Source organism: Corythoichthys intestinalis, chromosome 2 (genome assembly GCF_030265065.1).
Source record: "Corythoichthys intestinalis isolate RoL2023-P3 chromosome 2, ASM3026506v1, whole genome shotgun sequence".
Lineage (NCBI taxonomy): Eukaryota > Metazoa > Chordata > Actinopteri > Syngnathiformes > Syngnathidae > Corythoichthys > Corythoichthys intestinalis.
In genome coordinates this window covers 75,497,095-75,516,608 of record NC_080396.1, presented here as the reverse complement: position 1 = coordinate 75,516,608, position 19,514 = coordinate 75,497,095, and the positions used below count along the sequence as shown (strand labels likewise).

The 19,514-nt window shown below is 44.6% G+C and overlaps 1 protein-coding gene and 33 non-coding genes across 36 annotated transcripts in view; all 34 read left to right on the top strand.

Annotated features, from left to right (window-relative positions):
- The window catches only part of cfap74 (cilia and flagella associated protein 74), a 344,912-nt gene that overhangs the window by 298,961 nt on the left and 26,437 nt on the right, over window positions 1-19,514 (top strand). The gene's annotated exons all lie outside the window — the stretch shown is intronic.
- On the top strand, window positions 60-141 carry trnas-aga (transfer RNA serine (anticodon AGA)). The gene has a single exon. It is a non-coding gene; the product is annotated as a tRNA-Ser (tRNA).
- Window positions 1,070-1,151, top strand: trnas-uga (transfer RNA serine (anticodon UGA)). The gene has a single exon. It is a non-coding gene; the product is annotated as a tRNA-Ser (tRNA).
- Window positions 1,743-1,824, top strand: trnas-uga (transfer RNA serine (anticodon UGA)). Its single transcript has one exon. It is a non-coding gene; the product is annotated as a tRNA-Ser (tRNA).
- trnas-aga (transfer RNA serine (anticodon AGA)) lies at window positions 2,415-2,496 on the top strand. Its single transcript has one exon. It is a non-coding gene; the product is annotated as a tRNA-Ser (tRNA).
- trnas-uga (transfer RNA serine (anticodon UGA)) lies at window positions 2,752-2,833 on the top strand. Its single transcript has one exon. It is a non-coding gene; the product is annotated as a tRNA-Ser (tRNA).
- On the top strand, window positions 3,089-3,170 carry trnas-aga (transfer RNA serine (anticodon AGA)). The gene has a single exon. It is a non-coding gene; the product is annotated as a tRNA-Ser (tRNA).
- On the top strand, window positions 3,426-3,507 carry trnas-aga (transfer RNA serine (anticodon AGA)). Its single transcript has one exon. It is a non-coding gene; the product is annotated as a tRNA-Ser (tRNA).
- trnas-uga (transfer RNA serine (anticodon UGA)) lies at window positions 4,437-4,518 on the top strand. The gene has a single exon. It is a non-coding gene; the product is annotated as a tRNA-Ser (tRNA).
- On the top strand, window positions 5,447-5,528 carry trnas-aga (transfer RNA serine (anticodon AGA)). The gene has a single exon. It is a non-coding gene; the product is annotated as a tRNA-Ser (tRNA).
- Window positions 5,784-5,865, top strand: trnas-uga (transfer RNA serine (anticodon UGA)). Its single transcript has one exon. It is a non-coding gene; the product is annotated as a tRNA-Ser (tRNA).
- Window positions 6,121-6,202, top strand: trnas-uga (transfer RNA serine (anticodon UGA)). Its single transcript has one exon. It is a non-coding gene; the product is annotated as a tRNA-Ser (tRNA).
- On the top strand, window positions 7,131-7,212 carry trnas-aga (transfer RNA serine (anticodon AGA)). The gene has a single exon. It is a non-coding gene; the product is annotated as a tRNA-Ser (tRNA).
- On the top strand, window positions 7,804-7,885 carry trnas-uga (transfer RNA serine (anticodon UGA)). The gene has a single exon. It is a non-coding gene; the product is annotated as a tRNA-Ser (tRNA).
- trnas-aga (transfer RNA serine (anticodon AGA)) lies at window positions 8,141-8,222 on the top strand. The gene has a single exon. It is a non-coding gene; the product is annotated as a tRNA-Ser (tRNA).
- trnas-aga (transfer RNA serine (anticodon AGA)) lies at window positions 8,478-8,559 on the top strand. The gene has a single exon. It is a non-coding gene; the product is annotated as a tRNA-Ser (tRNA).
- Window positions 8,815-8,896, top strand: trnas-uga (transfer RNA serine (anticodon UGA)). The gene has a single exon. It is a non-coding gene; the product is annotated as a tRNA-Ser (tRNA).
- Window positions 9,489-9,570, top strand: trnas-uga (transfer RNA serine (anticodon UGA)). Its single transcript has one exon. It is a non-coding gene; the product is annotated as a tRNA-Ser (tRNA).
- trnas-uga (transfer RNA serine (anticodon UGA)) lies at window positions 10,162-10,243 on the top strand. The gene has a single exon. It is a non-coding gene; the product is annotated as a tRNA-Ser (tRNA).
- On the top strand, window positions 10,834-10,915 carry trnas-aga (transfer RNA serine (anticodon AGA)). The gene has a single exon. It is a non-coding gene; the product is annotated as a tRNA-Ser (tRNA).
- On the top strand, window positions 11,171-11,252 carry trnas-aga (transfer RNA serine (anticodon AGA)). Its single transcript has one exon. It is a non-coding gene; the product is annotated as a tRNA-Ser (tRNA).
- trnas-aga (transfer RNA serine (anticodon AGA)) lies at window positions 11,508-11,589 on the top strand. The gene has a single exon. It is a non-coding gene; the product is annotated as a tRNA-Ser (tRNA).
- On the top strand, window positions 11,845-11,926 carry trnas-aga (transfer RNA serine (anticodon AGA)). Its single transcript has one exon. It is a non-coding gene; the product is annotated as a tRNA-Ser (tRNA).
- trnas-uga (transfer RNA serine (anticodon UGA)) lies at window positions 12,182-12,263 on the top strand. Its single transcript has one exon. It is a non-coding gene; the product is annotated as a tRNA-Ser (tRNA).
- Window positions 12,855-12,936, top strand: trnas-uga (transfer RNA serine (anticodon UGA)). The gene has a single exon. It is a non-coding gene; the product is annotated as a tRNA-Ser (tRNA).
- On the top strand, window positions 13,527-13,608 carry trnas-aga (transfer RNA serine (anticodon AGA)). The gene has a single exon. It is a non-coding gene; the product is annotated as a tRNA-Ser (tRNA).
- Window positions 13,864-13,945, top strand: trnas-uga (transfer RNA serine (anticodon UGA)). The gene has a single exon. It is a non-coding gene; the product is annotated as a tRNA-Ser (tRNA).
- On the top strand, window positions 14,538-14,619 carry trnas-uga (transfer RNA serine (anticodon UGA)). Its single transcript has one exon. It is a non-coding gene; the product is annotated as a tRNA-Ser (tRNA).
- trnas-uga (transfer RNA serine (anticodon UGA)) lies at window positions 14,875-14,956 on the top strand. Its single transcript has one exon. It is a non-coding gene; the product is annotated as a tRNA-Ser (tRNA).
- trnas-uga (transfer RNA serine (anticodon UGA)) lies at window positions 15,212-15,293 on the top strand. Its single transcript has one exon. It is a non-coding gene; the product is annotated as a tRNA-Ser (tRNA).
- trnas-uga (transfer RNA serine (anticodon UGA)) lies at window positions 16,895-16,976 on the top strand. Its single transcript has one exon. It is a non-coding gene; the product is annotated as a tRNA-Ser (tRNA).
- Window positions 17,568-17,649, top strand: trnas-uga (transfer RNA serine (anticodon UGA)). Its single transcript has one exon. It is a non-coding gene; the product is annotated as a tRNA-Ser (tRNA).
- On the top strand, window positions 18,915-18,996 carry trnas-aga (transfer RNA serine (anticodon AGA)). The gene has a single exon. It is a non-coding gene; the product is annotated as a tRNA-Ser (tRNA).
- Window positions 19,252-19,333, top strand: trnas-uga (transfer RNA serine (anticodon UGA)). The gene has a single exon. It is a non-coding gene; the product is annotated as a tRNA-Ser (tRNA).

Sequence of the window (19,514 nt, the reverse complement as noted above, 5' to 3'; positions counted from 1 at the left end):
TATTCCTTCAATGGGTTTATTATTGAATGCTAAGTTTAACATTCCACAGACCACTGGCAGTTGTTGTGGCCGAGTGGTTAAGGCGATGGATTAGAAATCCATTGGGGTCTCCCCTCGCAGGTTCGAGTCCTGCCAACAACGGACGTTCGTTACTATCTGTTGTTAGGTACAAGTATGGCTGCTATTGTTAGCATAATTACTTGTCTCATGCCAATTGACATCAAATCCTTCTTCAATCTGTCGTGCAAGGCTTGTTCTCGGGAACCCGGTATTTGTGGCTGAGCGGTTAAGGCATTCTTGACTGCAAGGCTTGTTTTCTGGAACCCAAAATCATACCGATTCCTTCAATGGGTTTATTTTTGAATGCTAAGATTAGCATTCCACACAATAGTGGCAGTTATTGTGGCCGAGTGGTTAAGGTGATGGACTTGAAATCCATTGGGGTCTCTCCTCGCAGGTTCGAGTCCTGCCAACAACGGACGTTCGTTACTATCTATTGTTAGGTACAAGCATGGCTGCTCATGTTAGCATCATTACTAGTGTTCTGTCAATTGACATCAAATCTTTCTTCAATCTGTCCTGCAAGGCTTGTTCTCAGGAACCCAGTAGTTTTGGCTGAGTGGTTAATGCATTCTTGACTGCCAGGCTTGTTTTCTGAAACCAAAATCATACCTATTCCTTCAATAGGTTTATTATTGAATGCTAAGTTTAACATTCCACACACCACTGGCAGTTGTTGTGGCCGAGTAGTAAAGGCGATAGACTACAAATCTATTGGAGTCTCCCCTCACAGGTTGGAGTCCTGCCAACAACGGACAGTCGTTGCTATCTATTGTTTGGTACAAGCATGGCTGCTATTGTTAGCATCATTACTTGTCTTCTGCCAATTGACATCAAATCCTTCTTCAATCTGTCCTGCAAGGCTTGTTCTCAGGAACCCAGTAGTTGCGGCTGAGTGTTTAAGGCATTCTTGACTGCCAGGCTTGTTTTCTGGAACCCAAAATCATAACTACTCCTTCAATGGGTTTATTTTTGAATGCTAAGATTAGCATTCCACAGACCAATCGCAGTTGTTGTGGCCGAGTGGTTAAGGCGATGGACTTGAAATCCATTGGGGTCTCTCCTCGCAGGTTCGAGTCCTGCCAACAACGGACGTTCGTTACTATCTATTGTTAGGTACAAGCATGGCTGCTCATGTTAGCATCATTACTAGTGTTCTGCCAATTGACGTCAAATCTTTCTTGAATCTGTCCTGCAAGGCTTGTTCTCAGGAACCCAGTAGTTTTGGCTGAGTGGTTAATGCAGTATTGACTGCCAGGCTTGTTTTCTGAAACCAAAATCATACCTATTCCTTCAGTGGGTTTATTATTGAATGCTAAGTTTAACATTCCACACACGACTGGCAGTTGTTGTGGCCGAGTGGTTAAGGCGATGGATTAGAAATCCATTGGGGTCTCCCCTCGCAGGTTCGAGTCCGGCCAACAACGGACGTTCATTGCTATCTATTTTTAGGTACAAGCATGGCTCCTAATGTAAGCATCATTACTTGTGTTCTCCCAATTTACATCAAATCCTTTTTCAATCTGTCGTGCAAGGCTTGTTCTCGGGAACCCGGTAGTTGTGGCTGAGCGGTTAAGGCATTCTTGACTGCAAGGCTTGTTTTCTGGAACCCAAAATCATACCAACTCCGTCAATGGGTTTATTTTTTAATGCTAAGATTAGCATTCCACAGACCACTGGCAGTTGTTGTGGCCGAGTGGTTAAGGCGATGGACTTGAAATCCATTGGGGTCTCCCCTCGCAGGTTCGAGTCCTGCCAATAACGGACGTTCGTTGCTATCTATTGTTAGGCACAAGCATGGCTGCTCATGTTAGCATCATTACTCGTGTTCTGCCAATTGACATCAAATCTTTCTTCAATCTGTCCAGCAAGGCTTGTTCTCAGGAACCCAGTAGTTTTGGCTGAGTGGTTAATGCAGTATTGACTGCCGGCTTGTTTTCTTAAACCAAAATCATACCTATTCCTTCAATGGGTTTATTATTGAATGCTAAGTTTAACATTCCACACACCACTGGCAGTTGTTGTGGCCGAGTAGTAAAGGCGATAGAATACAAATCTATTGGAGTCTCCCCTCACAGGTTGGAGTCCTGCCAACAACGGACAGTCGTTGCTATCTATTGTTAGGTACAAGCATGGCTGCTATTGTTAGCATCATTACTTGTCTTCTGCCAATTGACATCAAATCCTTCTTCAATCTGTCCTGCAAGGCTTGTTCTCAGGAACCCAGTAGTTGCGGCTGAGTGTTTAAGGCATTCTTGACTGCCAGGCTTGTTTTCTGGAACCCAAAATCATACCTACTCCTTCAATGGGGTTATTATTGAATACTAAGATTAGCATTCCACACAACAGTGGCAGTTGTTGTGGCCGAGTGGTTAAGGCGATGGATTAGAAATCCATTGGGGTCTCCCCTCGCAGGTTTGAGTCCTGCCAACAACGGACATTCATTGCTATCTATTTTTAGGTACAAGCATGGCTCCTAATGTAAGCATCATTACTTGTGTTCTCCCAATTGACATCAAATCCTTTTTCAATCTGTCGTGCAAGGCTTGTTCTCGGGAACCCGGTAGTTGTGGCTGAGCGGTTAAGGCATTCTTGACTGCAAGGCTTGTTTTCTGGAACCCAAAATCATAACTACTCCTTCAATGGGTTTATTTTTCAATGCTAAGATTAGCATTCCACAGAACACTGGCAGTTGTTGTGGCCGAGTGGTTAAGGCGATGGACTTGAAATCCCTTGGGGTCTCCCCTCGCAGGTTCGAGTCCTGCCAACAACGGACGTTCGTTACTATCTATTGTTAGGTACAAGCATGGCTGCTCGTGTGAGCGTCATTACTAGTGTTCTGCCAATTGACATCAAATCTTTCTTCAATCTGTCTTGCAAGGCTTGTTCTCGGGAACCCGGTAGTTGTGGCTGAGCGGTTAAGGCATTCTTGACTGCAAGGCTTGTTTTCTGGAACCTAAAATCATACCTATTCCTTCAATGGGTTTATTTTTGAATGCTATGATTAGCATTCCACGCAACAGTGGCAGTTGTTGTGGCCGAGTGGTTAAGGCGATGGATTAGAAATCCATTGGGGTCTCCCCTCGCAGGTTCGAGTCCTGCCAACAACGGACGTTTGTTGCTATCTATTGTTAGGTACAAGCATGGTTGCTCATGTTAGCATCATTACTAGTGTTCTGCCAATTGACATCAAATCTTTCTTCAATCTGTCCTGCAAGGCTTGTTCTCAGGAACCCAGTAGTTGTGGCTGAGCGGTTAAGGCATTCTTGACTGCAAGGCTTGCTTTCTGGAACCCAAAATCATACCTATTCCTTCAATGGGTTTATTATTGAATGCTAAGTTTAACATTCCACAGACCACTGGCAGTTGTTGTGGCCGAGTGGTTAAGGCGATGGATTAGAAATCCATTGGGGTCTCCCCTCGCAGGTTCGAGTCCTGCCAACAACGGATGTTCGTTACTATCTGTTGTTAGGTACAAGTATGGCTGCTATTGTTAGCATAATTACTTGTCTCATGCCAATTGACATCAAAACCTTCTTCAATCTGTCGTGCAAGGCTTGTTCTCGGGAACCCGGTAGTTGTGGCTGAGCGGTAAAGGCATTCTTGACTGCAAGGCTTGTTTTCTGGAACCGAAAATCATACCTATTCCTTCAATGGGTTTATTTTTGAATGCTAAGATTAGCATTCCACGTAATAGTGGCAGTTGTTGTGGCCGAGTAGTAAAGGCGATAGAATACAAATCTATTGGAGTCTCCCCTCACAGGTTGGAGTCCTGCCAACAACGGACAGTCGTTGCTATCTATTGTTAGGTACAAGCATGGCTGCTCGTGTGAGCGTCATTACTAGTGTTCTGCCAATTGACATCAAATCTTTCTTCAATCTGTCCTGCAAGGCTTGTTCTCGGGAACCCGGTAGTTGTGGCTGAGCGGTTAAGGCATTCTTGACTGCAAGGCTTGTTTTCTGGAACCGAAAATCATACCTATTCCTTCAATGGGTTTATTTTTGAATGCTATGATTAGCATTCCACACAACAGTGGCAGTTGTTGTGGCCGAGTGGTTAAGGCGATGGATTAGAAATCCATTGGGGTCTCCCCTCGCAGGTTCGAGTCCTGCCAACAAAGGACATTCATTGCTATCTATTGTTAGGTACAAGCATAGCTGCTATTGTTAGCATCATTACTTTTCTTCTGCCAATTGACATCAAATCCTTCTTCAATCTGTCGTGCAAGGCTTGTTCTCGGGAACCCGGTAGTTGTGGCTGAGCGGTTAAGGCATTCTTGACTGCAAGGCTTGTTTTCTGGAACCCAAAATCATACCTATTCCTTCAATGGGTTTATTTTTGAATGCTAAGATTAGCATTCCACAGACCCCTGGCAGTTGTTGTGGCCGAGTGGTTAAGGCGATGGACTTGAAATCCATTGGGGTCTCCCCTCGCAGGTTCGAGTCCTGCCAACAACGGACGTTCGTTACTATCTATTGTTAGGTACAAGCATGGCTGCTCGTGTGAGCGTCATTACTAGTGTTCTGCCAATTGACATCAAATCTTTCTTCAATCTGTCCTGCAAGGCTTGTTCTCAGGAACCCAGTAGTTTTGGCTGAGTGGTTAATGCATTCTTGACTGCCAGGCTTGTTTTCTGAAACCAAAATCATACCTATTCCTTCAATGGGTTTATTATTGAATGCTAAGTTTAACATTCCACACACCACTGGCAGTTGTTGTGGCCGAGTAGTAAAGGCGATAGAATACAAATCTATTGGAGTCTCCCCTCACAGGTTGGAGTCCTGCCAACAACGGACAGTCGTTGCTATCTATTGTTAGGTACAAGCATGGCTGCTCGTGTGAGCGTCATTACTAGTGTTCTGCCAATTGACATCAAATCTTTCTTCAATCTGTCCTGCAAGGCTTGTTCTCGGGAACCCGGTAGTTGTGGCTGAGCGGTTAAGGCATTCTTGACTGCAAGGCTTGTTTTCTGGAACCGAAAATCATACCTATTCCTTCAATGGGTTTATTTTTTAATGCTATGATTAGCATTCCACACAACAGTGGAAGTTGTTGTGGCCGAGTGGTTAAGGCGATGGATTAGAAATCCATTGGGGTCTCCCCTCGCAGGTTCGAGTCCTGCCAACAAAGGACATTCATTGCTATCTATTGTTAGGTACAAGCATGGCTGCTCATGTTAGCATCATTACTTGTGTTCTCCCAATTGACATCAAATCCTTTTTCAATCTGTCGTGCAAGGCTTGTTCTCGGGAACCCGGTAGTTGTGGCTGAGCGGTTAAGGCATTCTTGACTGCAAGGCTTGTTTTCTGGAACCCAAAATCATAACTACTCCTTCAATGGGTTTATTTTTGAATGCTAAGATTAGCATTCCACAGAACACTGGCAGTTGTTGTGGCCGAGTGGTTAAGGCGATGGATTAGAAATCCATTGGGGTCTCCCCTCGCAGGTTTGAGTCCTGCCAACAACGGACGTTCGTTGCTATTTGTTGTTAGGTACAAGCATAGCTGCTATTGTTAGCATCATTACTTGTCTTCTGCCAATTGACATCAAATCCTTCTTCAATCTGTCGTGCAAGGCTTGTTCTCGGGAACCCGGTAGTTGTGGCTGAGCGGTTAAGGCATTCTTGACTGCAAGGCTTGTTTTCTGGAACCCAAAATCATACCTATTCCTTCAATGGGTTTATTTTTGAATGCTAAGATTAGCATTCCACACAATAGTGGCAGTTGTTGTGGCCGAGTGGTTAAGGTGATGGACTTGAAATCCATTGGGGTCTCTCCTCGCAGGTTCGAGTCCTGCCAACAACGGACGTTCGTTACTATCTAATGTTAGGTACAAGCATGGCTGCTCATGTTAGCATCATTACTAGTGTTCTGCCAATTGACATCAAATCCTTCTTCAATCTGTCCTGCAAGGCTTGTTCTCAGGAACCCAGTAGTTGCGGCTGAGTGTTTAAGGCATTCTTGACTGCCAGGCTTGTTTTCTGGAACCCAAAATCATAACTACTCCTTCAATGGGTTTATTTTTGAATGCTAAGATTAGCATTCCACAGACCAATCGCAGTTGTTGTGGCCGAGTGGTTAAGGCGATGGACTTGAAATCCATTGGGGTCTCTCCTCGCAGGTTCGAGTCCTGCCAACAACGGACGTTCGTTACTATCTATTGTTAGGTACAAGCATGGCTGCTCATGTTAGCATCATTCCTAGTGTTCTGCCAATTGACGTCAAATCTTTCTTGAATCTGTCCTGCAAGGCTTGTTCTCAGGAACCCAGTAGTTTTGGCTGAGTGGTTAATGCAGTATTGACTGCCAGGCTTGTTTTCTGAAACCAAAATCATACCTATTCCTTCAATGGGTTTATTATTGAATGCTAAGTTTAACATTCCACACACCACTGGCAGTTGTTGTGGCCGAGTAGTAAAGGCGATAGAATACAAATCTATTGGAGTCTCCCCTCACAGGTTGGAGTCCTGCCAACAACGGACAGTCGTTGCTATCTATTGTTAGGTACAAGCATGGCTGCTATTGTTAGCATCATTACTTGTCTTCTGCCAATTGACATCAAATCCTTCTTCAATCTGTCCTGCAAGGCTTGTTCTCAGGAACCCAGTAGTTGCGGCTGAGTGTTTAAGGCATTCTTGACTGCCAGGCTTTTTTTCTGGAACCCAAAATCATACCTACTCCTTCAATGGGGTTATTATTGAATACTAAGATTAGCATTCCACACAACAGTGGCAGTTGTTGTGGCCGAGTGGTTAAGGCGATGGATTAGAAATCCATTGGGGTCTCCCCTCGCAGGTTCGAGTCTTGCCAACAACGGACATTCATTGCTATCTATTTTTAGGTACAAGCATGGCTCCTAATGTAAGCATCATTACTTGTGTTCTCCCAATTGACATCAAATCCTTTTTCAATCTGTCGTGCAAGGCTTGTTCTCGGGAACCCGGTAGTTGTGGCTGAGCGGTTAAGGCATTCTTGACTGCAAGGCTTGTTTTCTGGAACCCAAAATCATAACTACTCCTTCAATGGGTTTATTTTTCAATGCTAAGATTAGCATTCCACAGAACACTGGCAGTTGTTGTGGCCGAGTGGTTAAGGCGATGGATTAGAAATCCATTGGGGTCTCCCCTCGCAGGTTTGAGTCCTGCCAACAACGGACGTTCGTTGCTATTTGTTGTTAGGTACAAGCATAGCTGCTATTGTTAGCATCATTACTTGTCTTCTGCCAATTGACATCAAATCCTTCTTCAATCTGTCGTGCAAGGCTTGTTCTCGGGAACCCGGTAGTTGTGGCTGAGCGGTTAATGCATTCTTGACTGCCAGGCTTGTTTTCTGAAACCAAAATCATACCTATTCCTTCAATAGGTTTATTATTGAATGCTAAGTTTAACATTCCACACACCACTGGCAGTTGTTGTGGCCGAGTAGTAAAGGCGATAGACTACAAATCTATTGGAGTCTCCCCTCACAGGTTGGAGTCCTGCCAACAACGGACAGTCGTTGCTATCTATTGTTTGGTACAAGCATGGCTGCTATTGTTAGCATCATTACTTGTCTTCTGCCAATTGACATCAAATCCTTCTTCAATCTGTCCTGCAAGGCTTGTTCTCAGGAACCCAGTAGTTGCGGCTGAGTGTTTAAGGCATTCTTGACTGCCAGGCTTGTTTTCTGGAACCCAAAATCATAACTACTCCTTCAATGGGTTTATTTTTGAATGCTAAGATTAGCATTCCACAGACCAATCGCAGTTGTTGTGGCCGAGTGGTTAAGGCGATGGACTTGAAATCCATTGGGGTCTCTCCTCGCAGGTTCGAGTCCTGCCAACAACGGACGTTCGTTACTATCTATTGTTAGGTACAAGCATGGCTGCTCATGTTAGCATCATTACTTGTGTTCTCCCAATTGACATCAAATCCTTTTTCAATCTGTCGTGCAAGGCTTGTTCTCGGGAACCCGGTAGTTGTGGCTGAGCGGTTAAGGCATTCTTGACTGCCAGGCTTGTTTTCTGGAACCGAAAATCATACCTATTTCTTCAATGGGTTTATTTTTGAATGCTATGATTAGCATTCCACACAACAGTGGCAGTTGTTGTGGCCGAGTGGTTAAGGCGATGGATTAGAAATCCATTGGGGTCTCCCCTTGCAGGTTCGAGTCCTGCCAACAACGGACATTCATTGCTATCTATTGTTAGGTACAAGCATGGCTGCTCATGTTAGCATCATTACTTGTGTTCTCCCAATTGACATCAAATCCTTTTTCAATCTGTCGTGCAAGGCTTGTTCTCGGGAACCCGGTAGTTGTGGCTGAGCGGTTAAGGCATTCTTGACTGCAAGGCTTGTTTTCTGGAACCCAAAATCATAACTACTCCTTCAATGGGTTTATTTTTGAATGCTAAGATTAGCATTCCACAGAACACTGGCAGTTGTTGTGGCCGAGTGGTTAAGGCGATGGATTAGAAATCCATTGGGGTCTCCCCTCGCAGGTTTGAGTCCTGCCAACAACGGACGTTCGTTGCTATTTGTTGTTAGGTACAAGCATAGCTGCTATTGTTAGCATCATTACTTGTCTTCTGCCAATTGACATCAAATCCTTCTTCAATCTGTCGTGCAAGGCTTGTTCTCGGGAACCCGGTAGTTGTGGCTGAGCGGTTAAGGCATTCTTGACTGCAAGGCTTGTTTTCTGGAACCCAAAATCATACCTACTCCTTCAATGGGTTTATTTTTGAATGCTAAGATTAGCATTCCACACAGTAGTGGCAGTTGTTGTGGCCGAGTGGTTAAGGCGATGGACTTGAAATCCATTGGGGTCTCCCCTCGCAGGTTCGAGTCCTGCCAACAACGGACATTCGTTACTATCTATTGTTAGGTACAAGCATGGCTGCTCATGTTAGCATCATTACTAGTGTTCTGCCAATTGACATCAAATCCTTCTTCAATCTGTCCTGCAAGGCTTATTCTCAGGAGCCCGGTAGTTGTGGCTGAGCGGTTAAGGCATTCTTGACTGCAAGGCTTGTTTTCTGGAACCCAAAATCATACCTATTCCTTCAATGGGTTTATTATTGAATGCTAAGTTTAACATTCCACAGACCACTGGCAGTTGTTGTGGCCGAGTGGTTAAGGCGATGGATTAGAAATCCATTGGGGTCTCCCCTCACAGGTTGGAGTCCTGCCAACAACGGACAGTCGTTGCTATCTATTGTTAGGTACAAGCTTGGCTGCTATTGTTAGCATCATTACTTGTCTTCTGCCAGTTGACATCAAATCTTTCTTCAATCTGTCCTGCAAGGCTTGTTCTCAGGAACCCAGTAGTTGCGGCTGAGTGTTTAAGGCATTCTTGACTGCCAGGCTTGTTTTCTGGAACCCAAAATCATAACTACTCCTTCAATGGGTTTATTTTTGAATGCTAAGATTAGCATTCCACAGACCAATCGCAGTTGTTGTGGCCGAGTGGTTAAGGCGATGGACTTGAAATCCATTGGGGTCTCTCCTCGCAGGTTCGAGTCCTGCCAACAACGGACGTTCGTTACTATCTATTGTTAGGTACAAGCATGGCTGCTCATGTTAGCATCATTACTAGTGTTCTGCCAATTGACGTCAAATCTTTCTTGAATCTGTCCTGCAAGGCTTGTTCTCAGGAACCCAGTAGTTTTGGCTGAGTGGTTAATGCAGTATTGACTGCCAGGCTTGTTTTCTGAAACCAAAATCATACCTATTCCTTCAGTGGGTTTATTATTGAATGCTAAGTTTAACATTCCACACACGACTGGCAGTTGTTGTGGCCGAGTGGTTAAGGCGATGGATTAGAAATCCATTGGGGTCTCCCCTCGCAGGTTCGAGTCCGGCCAACAACGGACGTTCATTGCTATCTATTTTTAGGTACAAGCATGGCTCCTAATGTAAGCATCATTACTTGTGTTCTCCCAATTTACATCAAATCCTTTTTCAATCTGTCGTGCAAGGCTTGTTCTCGGGAACCCGGTAGTTGTGGCTGAGCGGTTAAGGCATTCTTGACTGCAAGGCTTGTTTTCTGGAACCCAAAATCATACCAACTCCGTCAATGGGTTTATTTTTTAATGCTAAGATTAGCATTCCACAGACCACTGGCAGTTGTTGTGGCCGAGTGGTTAAGGCGATGGACTTGAAATCCATTGGGGTCTCCCCTCGCAGGTTCGAGTCCTGCCAATAACGGACGTTCGTTGCTATCTATTGTTAGGCACAAGCATGGCTGCTCATGTTAGCATCATTACTCGTGTTCTGCCAATTGACATCAAATCTTTCTTCAATCTGTCCAGCAAGGCTTGTTCTCAGGAACCCAGTAGTTTTGGCTGAGTGGTTAATGCAGTATTGACTGCCGGCTTGTTTTCTTAAACCAAAATCATACCTATTCCTTCAATGGGTTTATTATTGAATGCTAAGTTTAACATTCCACACACCACTGGCAGTTGTTGTGGCCGAGTAGTAAAGGCGATAGAATACAAATCTATTGGAGTCTCCCCTCACAGGTTGGAGTCCTGCCAACAACGGACAGTCGTTGCTATCTATTGTTAGGTACAAGCATGGCTGCTATTGTTAGCATCATTACTTGTCTTCTGCCAATTGACATCAAATCCTTCTTCAATCTGTCCTGCAAGGCTTGTTCTCAGGAACCCAGTAGTTGCGGCTGAGTGTTTAAGGCATTCTTGACTGCCAGGCTTGTTTTCTGGAACCCAAAATCATACCTACTCCTTCAATGGGGTTATTATTGAATACTAAGATTAGCATTCCACACAACAGTGGCAGTTGTTGTGGCCGAGTGGTTAAGGCGATGGATTAGAAATCCATTGGGGTCTCCCCTCGCAGGTTTGAGTCCTGCCAACAACGGACATTCATTGCTATCTATTTTTAGGTACAAGCATGGCTCCTAATGTAAGCATCATTACTTGTGTTCTCCCAATTGACATCAAATCCTTTTTCAATCTGTCGTGCAAGGCTTGTTCTCGGGAACCCGGTAGTTGTGGCTGAGCGGTTAAGGCATTCTTGACTGCAAGGCTTGTTTTCTGGAACCCAAAATCATAACTACTCCTTCAATGGGTTTATTTTTCAATGCTAAGATTAGCATTCCACAGAACACTGGCAGTTGTTGTGGCCGAGTGGTTAAGGCGATGGATTAGAAATCCATTGGGGTCTCCCCTCGCAGGTTTGAGTCCTGCCAACAACGGACGTTCGTTGCTATTTGTTGTTAGGTACAAGCATAGCTGCTATTGTTAGCATCATTACTTGTCTTCTGCCAATTGACATCAAATCCTTCTTCAATCTGTCGTGCAAGGCTTGTTCTCGGGAACCCGGTAGTTGTGGCTGAGCGGTTAAGGCATTCTTGACTGCAAGGCTTGTTTTCTGGAACCCAAAATCATACCTACTCCTTCAATGGGTTTATTTTTGAATGCTAAGATTAGCATTCCACACAACAGTGGCAGTTGTTGTGGCCGAGTGGTTAAGGCGATGGATTAGAAATCCATTGGGGTCTCCCCTCGCAGGTTTGAGTCCTGCCAACAACGGACATTCATTGCTATCTATTTTTAGGTACAAGCATGGCTCCTAATGTAAGCATCATTACTTGTGTTCTCCCAATTGACATCAAATCCTTTTTCAATCTGTCGTGCAAGGCTTGTTCTCGGGAACCCGGTAGTTGTGGCTGAGCGGTTAAGGCATTCTTGACTGCAAGGCTTGTTTTCTGGAACCCAAAATCATAACTACTCCTTCAATGGGTTTATTTTTCAATGCTAAGATTAGCATTCCACAGAACACTGGCAGTTGTTGTGGCCGAGTGGTTAAGGCGATGGATTAGAAATCCATTGGGGTCTCCCCTCGCAGGTTTGAGTCCTGCCAACAACGGACGTTCGTTGCTATTTGTTGTTAGGTACAAGCATAGCTGCTATTGTTAGCATCATTACTTGTCTTCTGCCAATTGACATCAAATCCTTCTTCAATCTGTCGTGCAAGGCTTGTTCTCGGGAACCCGGTAGTTGTGGCTGAGCGGTTAAGGCATTCTTGACTGCAAGGCTTGTTTTCTGGAACCCAAAATCATACCTACTCCTTCAATGGGTTTATTTTTGAATGCTAAGATTAGCATTCCACACAGTAGTGGCAGTTGTTGTGGCCGAGTGGTTAAGGCGATGGACTTGAAATCCATTGGGGTCTCCCCTCGCAGGTTCGAGTCCTGCCAACAACGGACGTTCGTTACTATCTATTGTTAGGTACAAGCATGGCTGCTCATGTTAGCATCATTACTAGTGTTCTGCCAATTGACGTCAAATCTTTCTTGAATCTGTCCTGCAAGGCTTGTTCTCAGGAACCCAGTAGTTTTGGCTGAGTGGTTAATGCAGTATTGACTGCCAGGCTTGTTTTCTGAAACCAAAATCATACCTATTCCTTCAGTGGGTTTATTATTGAATGCTAAGTTTAACATTCCACACACGACTGGCAGTTGTTGTGGCCGAGTGGTTAAGGCGATGGATTAGAAATCCATTGGGGTCTCCCCTCGCAGGTTCGAGTCCGGCCAACAACGGACGTTCATTGCTATCTATTTTTAGGTACAAGCATGGCTCCTAATGTAAGCATCATTACTTGTGTTCTCCCAATTTACATCAAATCCTTTTTCAATCTGTCGTGCAAGGCTTGTTCTCGGGAACCCGGTAGTTGTGGCTGAGCGGTTAAGGCATTCTTGACTGCAAGGCTTGTTTTCTGGAACCCAAAATCATACCAACTCCGTCAATGGGTTTATTTTTTAATGCTAAGATTAGCATTCCACAGACCACTGGCAGTTGTTGTGGCCGAGTGGTTAAGGCGATGGACTTGAAATCCATTGGGGTCTCCCCTCGCAGGTTCGAGTCCTGCCAATAACGGACGTTCGTTGCTATCTATTGTTAGGCACAAGCATGGCTGCTCATGTTAGCATCATTACTCGTGTTCTGCCAATTGACATCAAATCTTTCTTCAATCTGTCCAGCAAGGCTTGTTCTCAGGAACCCAGTAGTTTTGGCTGAGTGGTTAATGCAGTATTGACTGCCGGCTTGTTTTCTTAAACCAAAATCATACCTATTCCTTCAATGGGTTTATTATTGAATGCTAAGTTTAACATTCCACACACCACTGGCAGTTGTTGTGGCCGAGTAGTAAAGGCGATAGAATACAAATCTATTGGAGTCTCCCCTCACAGGTTGGAGTCCTGCCAACAACGGACAGTCGTTGCTATCTATTGTTAGGTACAAGCATGGCTGCTATTGTTAGCATCATTACTTGTCTTCTGCCAATTGACATCAAATCCTTCTTCAATCTGTCCTGCAAGGCTTGTTCTCAGGAACCCAGTAGTTGCGGCTGAGTGTTTAAGGCATTCTTGACTGCCAGGCTTGTTTTCTGGAACCCAAAATCATACCTACTCCTTCAATGGGGTTATTATTGAATACTAAGATTAGCATTCCACACAACAGTGGCAGTTGTTGTGGCCGAGTGGTTAAGGCGATGGATTAGAAATCCATTGGGGTCTCCCCTCGCAGGTTTGAGTCCTGCCAACAACGGACATTCATTGCTATCTATTTTTAGGTACAAGCATGGCTCCTAATGTAAGCATCATTACTTGTGTTCTCCCAATTGACATCAAATCCTTTTTCAATCTGTCGTGCAAGGCTTGTTCTCGGGAACCCGGTAGTTGTGGCTGAGCGGTTAAGGCATTCTTGACTGCAAGGCTTGTTTTCTGGAACCCAAAATCATAACTACTCCTTCAATGGGTTTATTTTTCAATGCTAAGATTAGCATTCCACAGAACACTGGCAGTTGTTGTGGCCGAGTGGTTAAGGCGATGGACTTGAAATCCATTGGGGTCTCCCCTCGCAGGTTCGAGTCCTGCCAACAACGGACATTCGTTACTATCTATTGTTAGGTACAAGCATGGCTGCTCATGTTAGCATCATTACTAGTGTTCTGCCAATTGACATCAAATCCTTCTTCAATCTGTCCTGCAAGGCTTATTCTCAGGAGCCCGGTAGTTGTGGCTGAGCGGTTAAGGCATTCTTGACTGCAAGGCTTGTTTTCTGGAACCCAAAATCATACCTATTCCTTCAATGGGTTTATTATTGAATGCTAAATTTAACATTCCACAGATCACTGGCAGTTGTTGTGGCCGAGTGGTTAAGGCGATGGATTAGAAATCCAATGGGGTCTCCCCTCGCAGGTTCGAGTCCTGCCAACAACGGACGTTCGTTACTATCTGTTGTTAGGTACAAGTATGGCTGCTATTGTTAGCATAATTACTTGTCTCATGCCAATTGACATCAAATCCTTCTTCAATCTGTCGTGCAAGGCTTGTTCTCGGGAACCCGGTATTTGTGGCTGAGCTGTTAAGGCATTCTTGACTGCAAGGCTTGTTTTCTGGAACCCAAAATCATACCGATTCCTTCAATGGGTTTATTTTTGAATGCTAAGATTAGCATTCCACACAATAGTGGCAGTTGTTGTGGCCGAGTGGTTAAGGTGATGGACTTGAAATCCATTGGGGTCTCTCCTCGCAGGTTCGAGTCCTGCCAACAACGGACGTTCGTTACTATCTATTGTTAGGTACAAGCATGGCTGCTCATGTTAGCATCATTACTAGTGTTCTGCCAATTGACATCAAATCCTTCTTCAATCTGTCCTGCAAGGCTTATTCTCAGGAGCCCGGTAGTTGTGGCTGAGCGGTTAAGGCATTCTTGACTGCAAGGCTTGTTTTCTGGAACCCAAAATCATACCTATTCCTTCAATGGGTTTATTTTTGAATGCTATGATTAGCATTCCACACAACAGTGGCAGTTGTTGTGGCCGAGTGGTTAAGGTGATGGACTTGAAATCCATTGGGGTCTCTCCTCGCAGGTTCGAGTCCTGCCAACAACGGACGTTCGTTACTATCTATTGTTAGGTACAAGCATGGCTGCTAATGTTAGCATCATTACTAGTGTTCTGCCAATTGACATCAAATCTTTCTTCAATCTGTCCTGCAAGGCTTGTTCTCAGGAACCCAGTAGTTGCGGCTGAGTGTTTAAGGCATTCTTGACTGCCTGGCTTGTTTTCTGGAACCCAAAATCATAACTACTCCTTCAATGGGTTTATTTTTGAATGCTAAGATTAGCATTCCACAGACCAATCGCAGTTGTTGTGGCCGAGTGGTTAAGGCGATGGACTTGAAATCCATTGGGGTCTCTCCTCGCAGGTTCGAGTCCTGCCAACAACAGACGTTCGTTACTATCTATTGTTAGGTACAAGCATGGCTGCTCATGTTAGCATCATTACTAGTGTTCTGCCAATTGACATCAAATCTTTCTTCAATCTGTCCTGCAAGGCTTGTTCTCAGGAACCCAGTAGTTTTGGCTGAGTGGTTAATGCAGTATTGACTGCCAGGCTTGTTTTCTGAAACCAAAATCATACCTATTCCTTCAATGGGTTTATTATTGAATGCTAAGTTTAACATTCCACACACCACTGGCAGTTGTTGTGGCCGAGTAGTAAAGGCGATAGAATACAAATCTATTGGAGTCTCCCCTCACAGGTTGGAGTCCTGCCAACAACGGACAGTCGTTGCTATCTATTGTTAGGTACAAGCATGGCTGCTATTGTTAGCATCATTACTTGTCTTCTGCCAATTGACATCAAATCCTTCTTCAATCTGTCCTGCAAGGCTTGTTCTCAGGAACCCAGTAGTTGCGGCTGAGTGTTTAAGGCATTCTTGACTGCCAGGCTTGTTTTCTGGAACCCAAAATCATACCTACTCCTTCAATGGGGTTATTATTGAATACTAAGATTAGCATTCCACACAACAGTGGCAGTTGTTGTGGCCGAGTGGTTAAGGTGATGGATTAGAAATCCATTGGGGTCTCCCCTCGCAGGTTCGAGTCTTGCCAACAACGGACATTCATTGCTATCTATTTTTAGGTACAAGCATGGCTCCTAATGTAAGCATCATTACTTGTGTTCTCCCAATTGACATCAAATCCTTTTTCAATCTGTCGTGCAAGGCTTGTTCTCGGGAACCCGGTAGTTGTGGCTGAGCGGTTAAGGCATTCTTGACTGCAAGGCTTGTTTTCTGGAACCCAAAATCATAACTACTCCTTCAATGGGTTTATTTTTCAATGCTAAGATTAGCATTCCACAGAACACTGGCAGTTGTTGTGGCTGAGTGGTTAAGGCGATGGATTAGAAATCCATTGGGGTCTCCCCTCGCAGGTTTGAGTCCTGCCAACAACGGACGTTCGTTGCTATTTGTTGTTAGGTACAAGCATAGCTGCTATTGTTAGCATCATTACTTGTCTTCTGCCAATTGACATCAAATCCTTCTTCAATCTGTCGTGCAAGGCTTGTTCTCGGGAACCCGGTAGTTGTGGCTGAGCGGTTAAGGCATTCTTGACTGCCAGGCTTGTTTTCTGAAACCAAAATCATACCTATTCCTTCAATAGGTTTATTATTGAATGCTAAGTTTAACATTCCACACACCACTGGCAGTTGTTGTGGCCGAGTAGTAAAGGCGATAGACTACAAATCTATTGGAGTCTCCCCTCACAGGTTGGAGTCCTGCCAACAACGGACAGTCGTTGCTATCTATTGTTTGGTACAAGCATGGCTGCTATTGTTAGCATCATTACTTGTCTTCTGCCAATTGACATCAAATCCTTCTTCAATCTGTCCTGCAAGGCTTGTTCTCAGGAACCCAGTAGTTGCGGCTGAGTGTTTAAGGCATTCTTGACTGCCAGGCTTGTTTTCTGGAACCCAAAATCATAACTACTCCTTCAATGGGTTTATTTTTGAATGCTAAGATTAGCATTCCACAGACCAATCGCAGTTGTTGTGGCCGAGTGGTTAAGGCGATGGACTTGAAATCCATTGGGGTCTCTCCTCGCAGGTTCGAGTCCTGCCAACAACGGACGTTCGTTACTATCTATTGTTAGGTACAAGCATGGCTGCTCATGTTAGCATCATTACTAGTGTTCTGCCAATTGACGTCAAATCTTTCTTGAATCTGTCCTGCAAGGCTTGTTCTCAGGAACCCAGTAGTTTTGGCTGAGTGGTTAATGCAGTATTGACTGCCAGGCTTGTTTTCTGAAACCAAAATCATACCTATTCCTTCAGTGGGTTTATTATTGAATGCTAAGTTTAACATTCCACACACCACTGGCAGTTGTTGTGGCCGAGTGGTTAAGGCGATGGATTAGAAATCCATTGTGGTCTCCCCTCGCAGGTTCGAGTCCTGCCAACAACGGACGTTCATTGCTATCTATTTTTAGGTACAAGCATGGCTCCTAATGTAAGCATCATTACTTGTGTTCTCCCAATTGACATCAAATCCTTTTTCAATCTGTCGTGCAAGGCTTGTTCTCGGGAACCCGGTAGTTGTGGCTGAGCGGTTAAGGCATTCTTGACTGCAAGGCTTGTTTTCTGGAACCCAAAATCATACCGACTCCGTCAATGGGTTTATTTTTTAATGCTAAGATTAGCATTCCACAGACCACTGGCAGTTGTTGTGGCCGAGTGGTTAAGGCGATGGACTTGAAATCCATTGGGGTCTCCCCTCGCAGGTTCGAGTCCTGCCAATAACGGACGTTCGTTGCTATCTATTGTTAGGCACAAGCATGGCTGCTCATGTTAGCATCATTACTAGTGTTCTGCCAATTGACATCAAATCTTTCTTGAATCTGTCCTGCAAGGCTTGTTCTCAGGAACCCAGTAGTTTTGGCTGAGTGGTTAATGCAGTATTGACTGCCAGGCTTGTTTTCTGAAACCAAAATCATACCTATTCCTTCAATGGGTTTATTATTGAATGCTAAGTTTAACATTCCACACACCACTGGCAGTTGTTGTGGCCGAGTAGTAAAGGCGATAGAATACAAATCTATTGGAGTCTCCCCTCACAGGTTGGAGTCCTGCCAACAACGGACAGTCGTTGCTATCTATTGTTAGGTACAAGCATGGCTGCTATTGTTAGCATCATTACTTGTCTTCTGCCAATTGACATCAAATCCTTCTTCAATCTGTCCTGCAAGGCTTGTTCTCAGGAACCCAGTAGTTGCGGCTGAGTGTTTAAGGCATTCTTGACTGCCAGGCTTGTTTTCTGGAACCCAAAATCATACCTACTCCTTCAATGGGGTTATTATTGAATACTAAGATTAGCATTCCACACAACAGTGGCAGTTGTTGTGGCCGAGTGGTTAAGGCGATGGATTAGAAATCCATTGGGGTCTCCCCTCGCAGGTTCGAGTCTTGCCAACAACGGACATTCATTGCTATCTATTTTTAGGTACAAGCATGGCTCCTAATGTAAGCATCATTACTTGTGTTCTCCCAATTGACATCAAATCCTTTTTCAATCTGTCGTGCAAGGCTTGTTCTCGGGAACCCGGTAGTTGTGGCTGAGCGGTTAAGGCATTCTTGACTGCAAGGCTTGTTTTCTGGAACCCAAAATCATAACTACTCCTTCAATGGGTTTATTTTTCAATGCTAAGATTAGCATTCCACAGAACACTGGCAGTTGTTGTGGCCGAGTGGTTAAGGCGATGGATTAGAAATCCATTGGGGTCTCCCCTCGCAGGTTTGAGTTCTGCCAACAACGGACGTTCGTTGCTATTTGTTGTTAGGTACAAGCATAGCTGCTATTGTTAGCATCATTACTTGTCTTCTGCCAATTGACATCAAATCCTTCTTCAATCTGTCGTGCAAGGCTTGTTCTCGGGAACCCGGTAGTTGTGGCTGAGCGGTTAAGGAATTCTTGACTGCAAGGCTTGTTTTCTGGAACCCAAAATCATACCTACTCCTTCAATGGGTTTATTATTGAATGCTAAGTTTAACATTCCACAGACCACTGGCAGTTGTTGTGGCCGAGTGGTTAAGGCGATGGATTAGAAATCCATTGGGGTCTCCCCTCGCAGGTTCGAGTCCTGCCAACAACGGACGTTCGTTACTATCTGTTGTTAGGTACAAGTATGGCTGCTATTGTTAGCATAATTACTTGTCTCATGCCAATTGACATCAAATCCTTCTTCAATCTGTCGTGCAAGGCTTGTTCTCGGGAACCCGGTATTTGTGGCTGAGCGGTTAAGGCATTCTTGACTGCAAGGCTTGTTTTCTGGAACCCAAAATCATACCTATTCCTTCAATGGGTTTATTTTTGAATGCTAAGATTAGCATTCCACACAATAGTGGCAGTTGTTGTGGCCGAGTGGTTAAGGTGATGGACTTGAAATCCATTGGGGTCTCTCCTCGCAGGTTCGAGTCCTGCCAACAACGGACGTTCGTTACTATCTATTGTTAGGTACAAGCATGGCTGCTCATGTTAGCATCATTACTAGTGTTCTGCCAATTGACATCAAATCCTTCTTCAATCTGTCCTGCAAGGCTTATTCTCAGGAGCCCGGTAGTTGTGGCTGAGCGGTTAAGGCATTCTTGACTGCAAGGCTTGTTTTCTGGA